Source organism: Aphelocoma coerulescens, chromosome 1A (assembly GCF_041296385.1).
Source record: "Aphelocoma coerulescens isolate FSJ_1873_10779 chromosome 1A, UR_Acoe_1.0, whole genome shotgun sequence".
Classification (NCBI taxonomy): Eukaryota; Metazoa; Chordata; class Aves; order Passeriformes; family Corvidae; genus Aphelocoma; species Aphelocoma coerulescens.
In genome coordinates this window covers 249,094-258,697 of record NC_091014.1, presented here as the reverse complement: position 1 = coordinate 258,697, position 9,604 = coordinate 249,094, and the positions used below count along the sequence as shown (strand labels likewise).

Genomic DNA, 9,604 nt, shown 5'->3' with positions numbered 1-9,604 from the left:
TGGGGGGTTCAGGGTGTGCAGGGAGAGGCGGGGTGGGGGGACAGGAAAGGAGGGGGGGGAGGACGAGGACGGAGCACAGGTGGGGGGGGGGGGTCAAGGTGCAGAGGGGGAAAGCGGGAAGAGGAACACGGGGAGGTGGAAGGAAAGGTGGGAGACAGAGGGGGAGGATTGAGGGCAGGTGGGGGAAATTGGGAGGGGAAGGGGAGCAGGGTGAGGGGGCAGGGGGGACGCGGGATGGGGGGGGGGAGGAACGGTGGAGGAGGGGGGGGGGATGGAGGGGTAGGGCAGGGTTGAGGCGTGTAGGGGGAAAGGGAGGGGGGATGGGGGGGACCGGGCCGGGGGGGAGGGAGGGGAGGGCTAGGGGGGAGAGGGGGGGGGGGGGGGGTTGGGGGGGGGGGGTGTAGGGGGTGGGGGAGGGGAGGCAGAGGGGGAAGAACAGAGAGGGTTAGAAGAAGAGAAGCAAACACAAATATAAAGAAAAAGAAATACAGAGACACAGAGATATATAGAGATACAGAACCCGGTCCGGCCGCAACCTCTCCCACCGAGCGCCGAGCGCGCAAATGGTGGCGGGGCGGATTCCCGAGGCTTAAATCCCCTCGGCCCCGCCCCGCGCAGCCGCTCTGGGGCCCCGCGCACCTGTGCGGACCCCGCCCTTCACACCTGTGCCGGCCCCGCCCCGCCCCGCCCGCGCCTGTAAATGCCGGCGGATCCGCGCCCGCTCCGCTTTGTGCGCTGGATGCTCATTCTGCTCGTCCCGGGCTGCGGCGGGACCGTCGTTCGGAGCGCTGTGCGGAGCCCGGCCCCGGGGGCTGCTCCCGGCGCTGCGCCGAGCCCGAGGCGCTGAGGTGGGACCGGGAACGGGGTCCGGGGATTCGGGTCCGAGTCCTGTCGGTGTCTGCTGGGGGTCCCGGGCCGAGCCGCTTGTCCCTCGGCGGGCGGGGTGTGGCTCCCGGGCTCGGAGAACTGAGGTGGGACTGGGGATGGCATTAGGGATCGGGATCGCCGCGGCTGGTTAAAAGCCGCTCCGGGATTGGCGCTGGGGCCGAGCCCGGCGCTGCCGCTCCGGCTGCGGCCAGCGCGGGGCTGCGGTCCCGCCGGAGCTCCGGCTACGGTCCCGCCGCGGCCGCGGGGAGCCGGGGCCGTGCCGGGCGGGCGGCGCTTCCCCGGAGCAGGCGCTGGATCGCGCCTGGAAGCGGGCGGGGCACGGGGACCGCCCGTGCTGGCCCCGGCACCCCCAGAGGCCGCCGCTCCCGCAGCGCCGCCCGCCCCGTGGGGCGGAACCGGAGCGGCGGCGCTCCCGGCCCGGGCCCGCCCGCAGCCCCCGCGGGGACGCGCAGCTCCCCCAGCCCCGGCGCTGCCGAGGCCGCCGCACCCCCTGCGCAGAGCAGCGCCCGCCTCCCCCCGCCCCGGGGCCGCTCCCCCGGGGGCCTCCCGCCCAGCGAGCGCGGCTGCAGCGCCGCGGCCGGGAGGAGCCGCTCCCCCGGGCCGGGCGCTGGCGCCGAGTCCGCTGCTGCCGCTCCTGCTCTGACTGCGCCCGCTCTGGGGCCGGGGCTCGGGCCGCTCAGCCGGTACCTGATGCTCTCCTTCCCCGCCCCCCCCCACTTTCTCTGCGCCTTGCACTCTCCAGTGCAAAAACCTCTGGCTTTGAAAGTCCAGTGGAAACTGTTTCTTCTTTATTTCCAGAGCACAGCATCTCCTGAGTGGGAATGGATACACAAGGAGCACCAAGTCGAACCCTTATGTGAATGCCTCATCTGGGCCTTGAACCCACACCTGGCCATTCTTAGCACCCTGCTCCAACCAAGCCAATCTCAGCTCCTGCCAATGTCCTGCCTGGCATGGCAATGCCAAGTGCCAGCAAGGTAATTCCTTTGCAAATACAGCTCCTTCTTTTATGCTAATGCTGCTTTACACCCCAGCCCCTGCCATGGCCACAGGGCAGAGCTCCATGGCCAGCACCTGATCATGGAACACCACAGGTGATCGCTTGGGGGACAGTACAAAACTCTTCCCATAGCCCTGATTTCCTGCCCTTTCCAGGATTTCCCCAACAGCTGTCAAGGTGCTCATTCCACGTCCCTTTCCAGGGAGAAAGAAGCAAGGCAAGTCCTGAGGGTTCACTTGCTCCATGGCCAAAGTTCTGGAGAGTGTCAGAGCTGCTCCTGCCTGCAGAGGGGCATTTCCCGCAGGTGAGTGTTCACAGGCCAAAATCACAGTGGCGGCTGAGGCAGCTTTTGTGGCCCAGAGCTGCACAGAGCTCTCAGTGACTCCTGCTCATTGCCAGGAGTGTTCCTTGGTGCTCCTTCTGTGTGTCCCAGCTGGCAGGGAACGGGGGGAGGGAGAAGGCCAGCAGCCCCAGGAAAGGAACCAGCAGCTCTTGTGCTTTGGATTTGCAGAGAGGAGCTGTGCCTGCAGTGTCCTGCCTGTGGCACACAGCATGCCAAACACACATCCCGGGAACGGGCACTGGGCTGCCTGGGCAGCGCTGGGATGGACATGGATAAAGGGCGGCCCCTCGGCCAGGGGCTGCTCTGAACAGGCACCCGGAGATGCTTCGGCCCCGACAGACCCCACTGACGCCCCAAAAATACCCCAAGGAACAGCTGGCACCGGGGAATGTCGGCACGGGCTGTTTGCAGAGGGGCTCAGACAGCAATTCCCGCTGCCGACCTCCCACACACCTGCCAGCTATGTCCCAGCCACCCAAAATGCCTTCCCTTCCAGCCTGAGGACATCATCCCTCAGCAGCGTTAAAGCCAAGGCAAGCTTCCCCCACAGCAATGAAATGCCAAGCAATGCCCTCAGAGATGCCTTCAAATGAAAGGTCAGAGGCAGAGAAATCTCTTTGGATTGAGTTGGCAGGTTTTGGGGAACCAGCTGGAACTGCACAACTGATGGAAAGCTTTCACAGGTGGCTCACACTGCAGGTGCCCTGAAGGCAGGGATGTGCATCCCTTTCCTGAGGGAAAAGAACTTCCAGAGGCTCTGCAATGAAATTGCTCCTGCAGGGAGAGAACTCCTCCCATGGGCACAGGGGCTGCCTCAGCACGGGCTGGGAGCGCGTCCGGCCAGCGCCTTCTCCTGCTTCCAAATATCACCTGGAGCCCGAGCTCGGGGGGTGCAGGCAGCTGAATTCCAGGGAACTCTGTCAGGTGCCCCAGGGACATGGTGGGGGGGGCTGGGGGATGAGGGTTACAAACAGCAAATTCTATGGAACATGAAGCTGTCCTTGCCCTGACCCTGCTGAGCTTCCCTGGAAGCTCTGCTACTTCCTGACACCTGCTGTTAAATAGGCAGCTCTGCATGGGAATATCCATGCTCCAGGAGGCACTAGGAGGCTATTCCAGTGGCAATTCAGGGCTTTGGGTAGAATTCATGTGAACTAGCAAAGCCTAACCCCAAATCTGGGCACCACACAGGGAACAATCTTTGTGCTGCCCTGGCAGCCAAAGCCCCTGGGCTGGGAAATGTCAGCAGGCAAATGGATAGAATGATTTAAATCCCAGCATCTCCCAAAGGGACAATCCATCACCTCCCTTTGCTCCCAAAGTGTCCACTCTGTTCCCCACAGGTGCCCTGGGGATGCCAGGGAGGTCCCTTTGCCCACAGTGCCTTTCTCCTGCCCCTCTCCAGCCTGAGGCCTCTTCTCCCTTCCCTGCCAGCTGCTGCCAAGGAAGGAGGACACAGTGAGTCCTGAGTTCACCTCCAAATAGTCCTTCCCTCACCTTGAGATGACCTGAGACTTTACCCCCAAAATGTCCCCATCTGTCTCCTTCTGAGTTCCTCATTTTTTACAAGGAAGCATTCTTTCTCTGCTCTGGAGATTACCACAAGATTTGCCCCCAAAACTTTCCCCACCTGTCCACTACCTCTTTCCTCATTTCCACCTCAATATTCTCATTCTTTACCCTACAGACACTTTCAATTTTTACCCCTCAGAACTTCCCTACCTGGCCATAAAACCTCAGTTTACCCCATCAAGTGCATTCTCTCTGCTACAGATCACCTCAGATTCTACCCCCGACATTTTCTGTACCTCTCCACCACGGAGTACTTCATTTTTACTTCAAAATACTCCTTTTCTACCATGGAGATTCCCTCAAGTTTTACCCCCCAGATTTACCCACCTGTCCACAGCAATTCCCTCAGTTTACCTCAGGATGCTCCTGCTCTCTCCTAGAGATGACCTCACATTTTACCCCCTCAATTTTCCCTACCTGCCCAATTCTGATCACCTCCTTTTTACCTCAAAATAGGAGTTCTTTCTTCTACAGATTAACTAGGATTTTATGACCAAAATGTCTATTTTGTCCCCTGTATACTGACCAGATTGTAAAACCAAAACCACGCAAGTTCTGTCTGTCTTATCCCCAAAATGTTCATTCTGTCCCCTACAAATTAGGTCCGATTTTTTCTCAAAAACACTTACTGTTCCTCCATAATTACCTCAGGGTTTGCCCCCCAAATTCTACCTCCTCTTGACTACTGGTCACCTCATTGCTTCCTCAATATGTTCATTCTCTGCCCTACAGATCTTCCCACGTTTTACACCCCAAATTTCCTTGCCTAGCCCCAGTGACTGCCTCAGTTTATGTCAGTGTGTCATACTCTCCCTAGAGATTACCTCAAGTTTGACCCCCAAAATTTTCCTTAACTGTCCACAACTTATTACCTCATTTTTACCTCAAAATATTCATTCTCAACCTCTAGATTATTTCAAGTTTTACCCCCCCAAAATTCCCCTACCTGTCCACTACTGATTCCCTCTTCTTCCTTCAATATTTATTTACTTTCTACCACATAGCTTCTATCAAGATTTACCACCAAAGTTTTCCATCTGTCTACTACTGATGACCTCATTTTTACCTCAACATGTTCTTTCTACAGCTTATTTAATGTTCTTTTTACACAAGTTTCCCTACTTGCCCACAACTGATTCCCTCATGTTACCTCAGTGTGTTCATGCTCTCCCCTAGAGATTAGCTCAGATTTTCCCCACATGCTCAGTACTCATCACCTCATTTTTCCCTCCAAGTGATCATTCTCTGCTCTTGAGATTTTGTCACGCTTTGCCTCCAAAATTTTCCTTATTTGTCTACTCCTCTATGCCTATGCCAAAATATTCATTCTGTCCCCTACAGGTTACATCAAGTTTTACCCCCCAAATTTTCCTTCCTCTACAATATTAACTCTTTTCTGCCCCAAAAATGTGCATTCTCTCTCCTAAACATCACCTCAGCTTTTCCCTCAAAAATGCCACCTCGCTCCCCTCGACATCCCCTCCCATTTTCCTACACAAACAATTCTTGTGTCCCCTCTCAGTCACCCCAGGTTTTCCCAGTGAGGAGCTGCAAGGAATTCAGGCAGGGCCAATGACACCAGGGAACAGCTGTAAATTCAGAGGCAGAGAGAGAAGATCTACCAGGAAAGGGGAAAGGTTCAGAAGACATTTCTGCAATTAATTAATTAATAATTATTTCCAGTTCCCCACTGAGAAGAACACAACCTCACAGCTGTTAAGGCCTGACGGTTCCCTGCAGGGAGAGCTCAGCACACGTGCCCAGAGGCAATCCCAGCATCTGCAAGAAAGAAAGAAAGAAGCAGCAAAAGGTGATTGCTTCTCTTTCCAAGTTATTTCAAGTGCTCACACCCAAACCAACCTTTGCTCTTGATTCTGGCCGGGTGCATGGTGAGCGGTGGGCACAGGTCATGTCATCCATGCTGATGTGAGTGATGCTTTCTGGGGGAAATCAGCTGATTTCCAAAGTTCCCTTCCTGCCCCGTGCCTGATGTGCACAGGAGAAAACCCCTTCCCTGAAGGGACTTGTGCTCCCTCTAATCCCATTTGCCCAGTCTGTTCCATGGGGATATTGCCAGCCTGGGGCAGCAGAGGCACCCGCAGCTCTCAGCACTCTCTGCTCCAAGCACAGCTCTGGGCTCCTTTGCAGACTGCCTCTGCCGTGGGGTTTTCTCCAGGAGAAGCCAAGGAATTGCTCATGGAAGGGTGGAGATTAAGTTAGCCCAAAGGGAAGCAAAGAATAAGTACTCCAGGAAGAGCCCTTGGGAGCTGCTGGGCTGAGGTGGGAAGGGGACATTCCTTGCCTGCAGGGCCAATACACAACAACCTCCAACCCAAAGCACAGACTGGCAGGTGGGGTCTGACAGCACCACTCTGACAAACCTCCTTGTCATTCTTCCCTGCAGTGACTTTTGCAATCAAACTCTGAAGCTGACAAGCCCAGCAGCTCTGTCCATCCACTCTGGAAGGAAAGGATACTCCAGGGATGAGGCCCATTCCCAGCAAACGCTCCCAACACAGCCCGGAGGCACCGCTGGAGCTCGGGTGTGGAGCTGGGAAGGGCTGCCAGGAGCACGCAGCCCCCAGGTGGGGTGGCAGTGGCAGCAGCAAATTCCCCCAGGCTGATGGCACAACAGAGAGACAAAGGCCAGCAGTGTCCACGGGAGGTGCAGGGTTAATTCTGCTCCCTGCCCTGCCCCATCCCTGCAGGAAAGCTCCAGGGGGGAGAGAAACTCTCAGGGTGCCCAAAATGCAGCATCTGTCACCCTGATCCCGCTTCAACTCAGAGTGTGGGGCCAAGCTCCCCCCACAGGTAAACACTGAGCTGACCTGCTCAGGCTCAAACACAGCCCCAGTTCTCACCTCCAGCCTGCTCCTGGGGCTGCTGCCACATTCCTGACAAGGTGCCAAAGGCCCCTTTGGACAGGGCTCTCTCTGTCTCAGGTGCTGGGCACTGCAGGGACCAGGGCAGCCCCCTCTGGGGACAACTGGGGATTCATCCCACACCACGGGCAGGACCAGGGGCCCTCCAGTACAGGCTGGTGGGGCCAGAGCTCCTTGGGTTTGGCTGCTCAAACACCAAAGCTTTTGGCAAAGATGGGACAAGTTAAGTGGGTTTTCCTGTCCTGAGAGAGAGAGGAAATTGTTAAAATTAAGCATGGAAATTAAGTTCACTGTGGAAGTCAAAGGCTCCTGGCTTTCCCACTCCTGTTCTGATTGCTCACTAGAGGGCTTTATCCATAAAAAAATGAGAGGTGGCACCAAATAAAAGAACTCTTTTTCAACATTTTTCCCCTACTTTCTTTCACACATAAAAAGGATGTCCATTTTTACTTAGTGCATTCTTTGCCTAATTTTAACAGAACTGTTTTCCTTCCAGGCCCCACTTGTGGGTTCTTCACTCCTTTGCCATCGGACTTTGGACAAAGGAAGAGAAGGATCGGCTCCACACGGGTGTCATCCAACGGGGAACACCCCCTGTACCAGCCCCAGCCTTCTCCAAGCACGCTGCCTCACTTTCCCCATTCTGGATGCTGGCTCCAATCCAGTCTGAGTTCTCCCCTGTTTTCCATGTCTAAGGACAGGAACTTGTCCTGGTCAGGGTGTAAGGCCTTAAACTGCACATTGATCTGGGGGGCTGTGACTGGGATTCCAGCAGGGAATTCACTGTTTTACAAATAAAAATTATTCCAGGGAGCTGCTGCTTCACCACACAGTGTCAGCAAAAGAGAGAAAACACTAAAGGTGTATCCAAAAACAAGGATGAAATGATTCCTCCTGCTTTTAGTGGGATCAGGGCTTATGCTGCCCTGGAATGACAAAGAACTTCTCCCTCAGCCCCCCAGAGAGCCCTTGAAAAGCCAAAGTGCAGCAGGGAAGGAAGGAAGGAAAGGCACCTGCTGGGGCAGCACAGGTCCAGCTGCTCATGGGGACTGGGAATGAGTGCGGAGCCAAAAGCACCTTCCCAGGCTGGAGGGGCTTGCCTAAAGCACCACCTCTGGGAAGCAAAGGGCTATGGAAGAAATGGAGTGGGAATTTACAATAATAATCATCATGTATCGGGAAAGAGCAACAACAGAAGCAACAATCATTCCAAGGGAGCAGGAGGGATGCGGAGCTTGAAACGAGGTTTGAGTGAGGCAGCAGCTCCTGGGAGTTCTAACCCACAGCTCCAGCTCTGCGATTCCAGGAGCACTGCAAGCTCCTACTGCCCCGTCCCCGGCTTTGCCTCCTGCCAGTACTCGGCACCTCGGGCACGGCTGGGTGCGAGTGCTCCAGTGCTGCTGCCCCGAGGGAGTGGGAAAATGGCCATTAAACCACTTCCCACTGGGCTGGCTCCGAGCTCGGGCTGGGGAAAACATTTGGCACCCCTGGCATTTCAATGAAATCAGTTTCCATCACTTTGAAGAGGCACTGAATAAACCCAGGGCACATAAGTAAACCTCTCCCCATAAGGACAGCCCCAGGGAATACACAATTATTCCTATGCCTGGCCAAACAAACCAGCAGCCAGGTTTTGGGAAGAGACTCCAGACTCTTATCTCCTTCCCTGGCTGTAAAACACTTGCAGAGGCTTTGGAGTTCATACAAGCTTGTCAGGATTTGGATACTTCATGTAAATTCCATTCAGATACTGGAATGAAAGTGTCCTAAAGGCACCTCCACTCAGACTTTAATTTTAAGCCCTCTACCACCAAAGAATTTAGATGTTCTTTTCTTAGGAACACCCCACCTCTGCTTCTTTAGGTGTCTCCACGTGGGACATAAATTAAATGTGGACAAATTTTAGAATGCAGCTTCCAAGTCAAGTTACCTGCTAGGAAATTACTTCAGCTCTCTGGTACCTTGGGCTGTTTTAAACACAGCCTGGCCCTTCATGGCTGAGGCTCTGAGCTACACAACTTGTGAGTGGGCAAGTAGCAGCAGCTGAGGTCTCATCCCAGCTGTACACAAAAACAGGGAGTGGGGGCTGCACTTGGATACGTGCAGGCAGGGTTGGGCCCCTTCTGAAAGCTTCAATCCCTGTTTTCCAGAGATTCAATCAGGGATAATGACATTTTCACAAAGCTCTCTTAAGGCACGTGAAAACCCGAGTAAGAAAATGGAATCAAACCCTTTGTTCCACTGGCCTCACGCCCCAAATTCCAACGGGACAGACAAGTCCCTCTCCTCGGAAGGCAACGTCTCCTACCTGGATCTGTGCCTTCCGCAGCCTTTGGTGGCCGCTGTCTCCATCCTCCCACACCTCCTCATCTTCCTCCTCAGCAGGCCTGGCTTCCTCATCCTGCAGAGCAAGCACAGGGACAGTCACCAACCTGCTCATCCCAAACCTGGCCAGCAGGGATGGACTGCTGGGACCCCCTGGACGGTCACCCCTCTGCTGGGCACCATCCCTGCTCTGCAGTCCATTCCCGTTCCTGGCCTGGCATCTCCTTTGAACGGGATGTTAAACCACAACCACTTGCTCGGCTGGGTTTTGGGACATCAGAGACTCCCCCAAGGCAGTGGACAAAGCTCCTGTTCCCACACCCTCTGCCTCCCAAAGCCCTGCTAGGGCCAGGCAGAGCAAAGGAAACCCCTCACTTCCTGCTGGAAATTTCCTCTTGTGCTCGGAAACCCAGGGAAATCGTGGCTGCCCCATCCCTGGAAGTGTTTGAGGCCAGGCTGGCCGGGGCTTGGAGCACCCTGTGGATGGAATGAGGTGATCCTTAAGGTCCCTTCCCACCCAAACTATTCTGCCATTCCAGGATGACTCTGTGATCTCTCCCTGCATTTATTTTGCATCGCTTCCTCTCTAATTTG

The 9,604-nt window shown here is 55.6% G+C and overlaps 1 long non-coding RNA gene across 1 annotated transcript; it reads right to left on the bottom strand.

Moving 5' to 3' along the window:
* Positions 1 to 841: 841 nt before the first annotated feature.
* LOC138120423 (uncharacterized) lies at positions 842 to 9,356 on the bottom strand. The gene is made up of 3 exons (XR_011155863.1): positions 8,994 to 9,356; positions 3,536 to 5,582; positions 842 to 966 (listed from the first exon to the last, which is right to left on the bottom strand). It is a non-coding gene; the product is annotated as an uncharacterized lncRNA (long non-coding RNA).
* Positions 9,357 to 9,604: the final 248 nt, after the last annotated feature.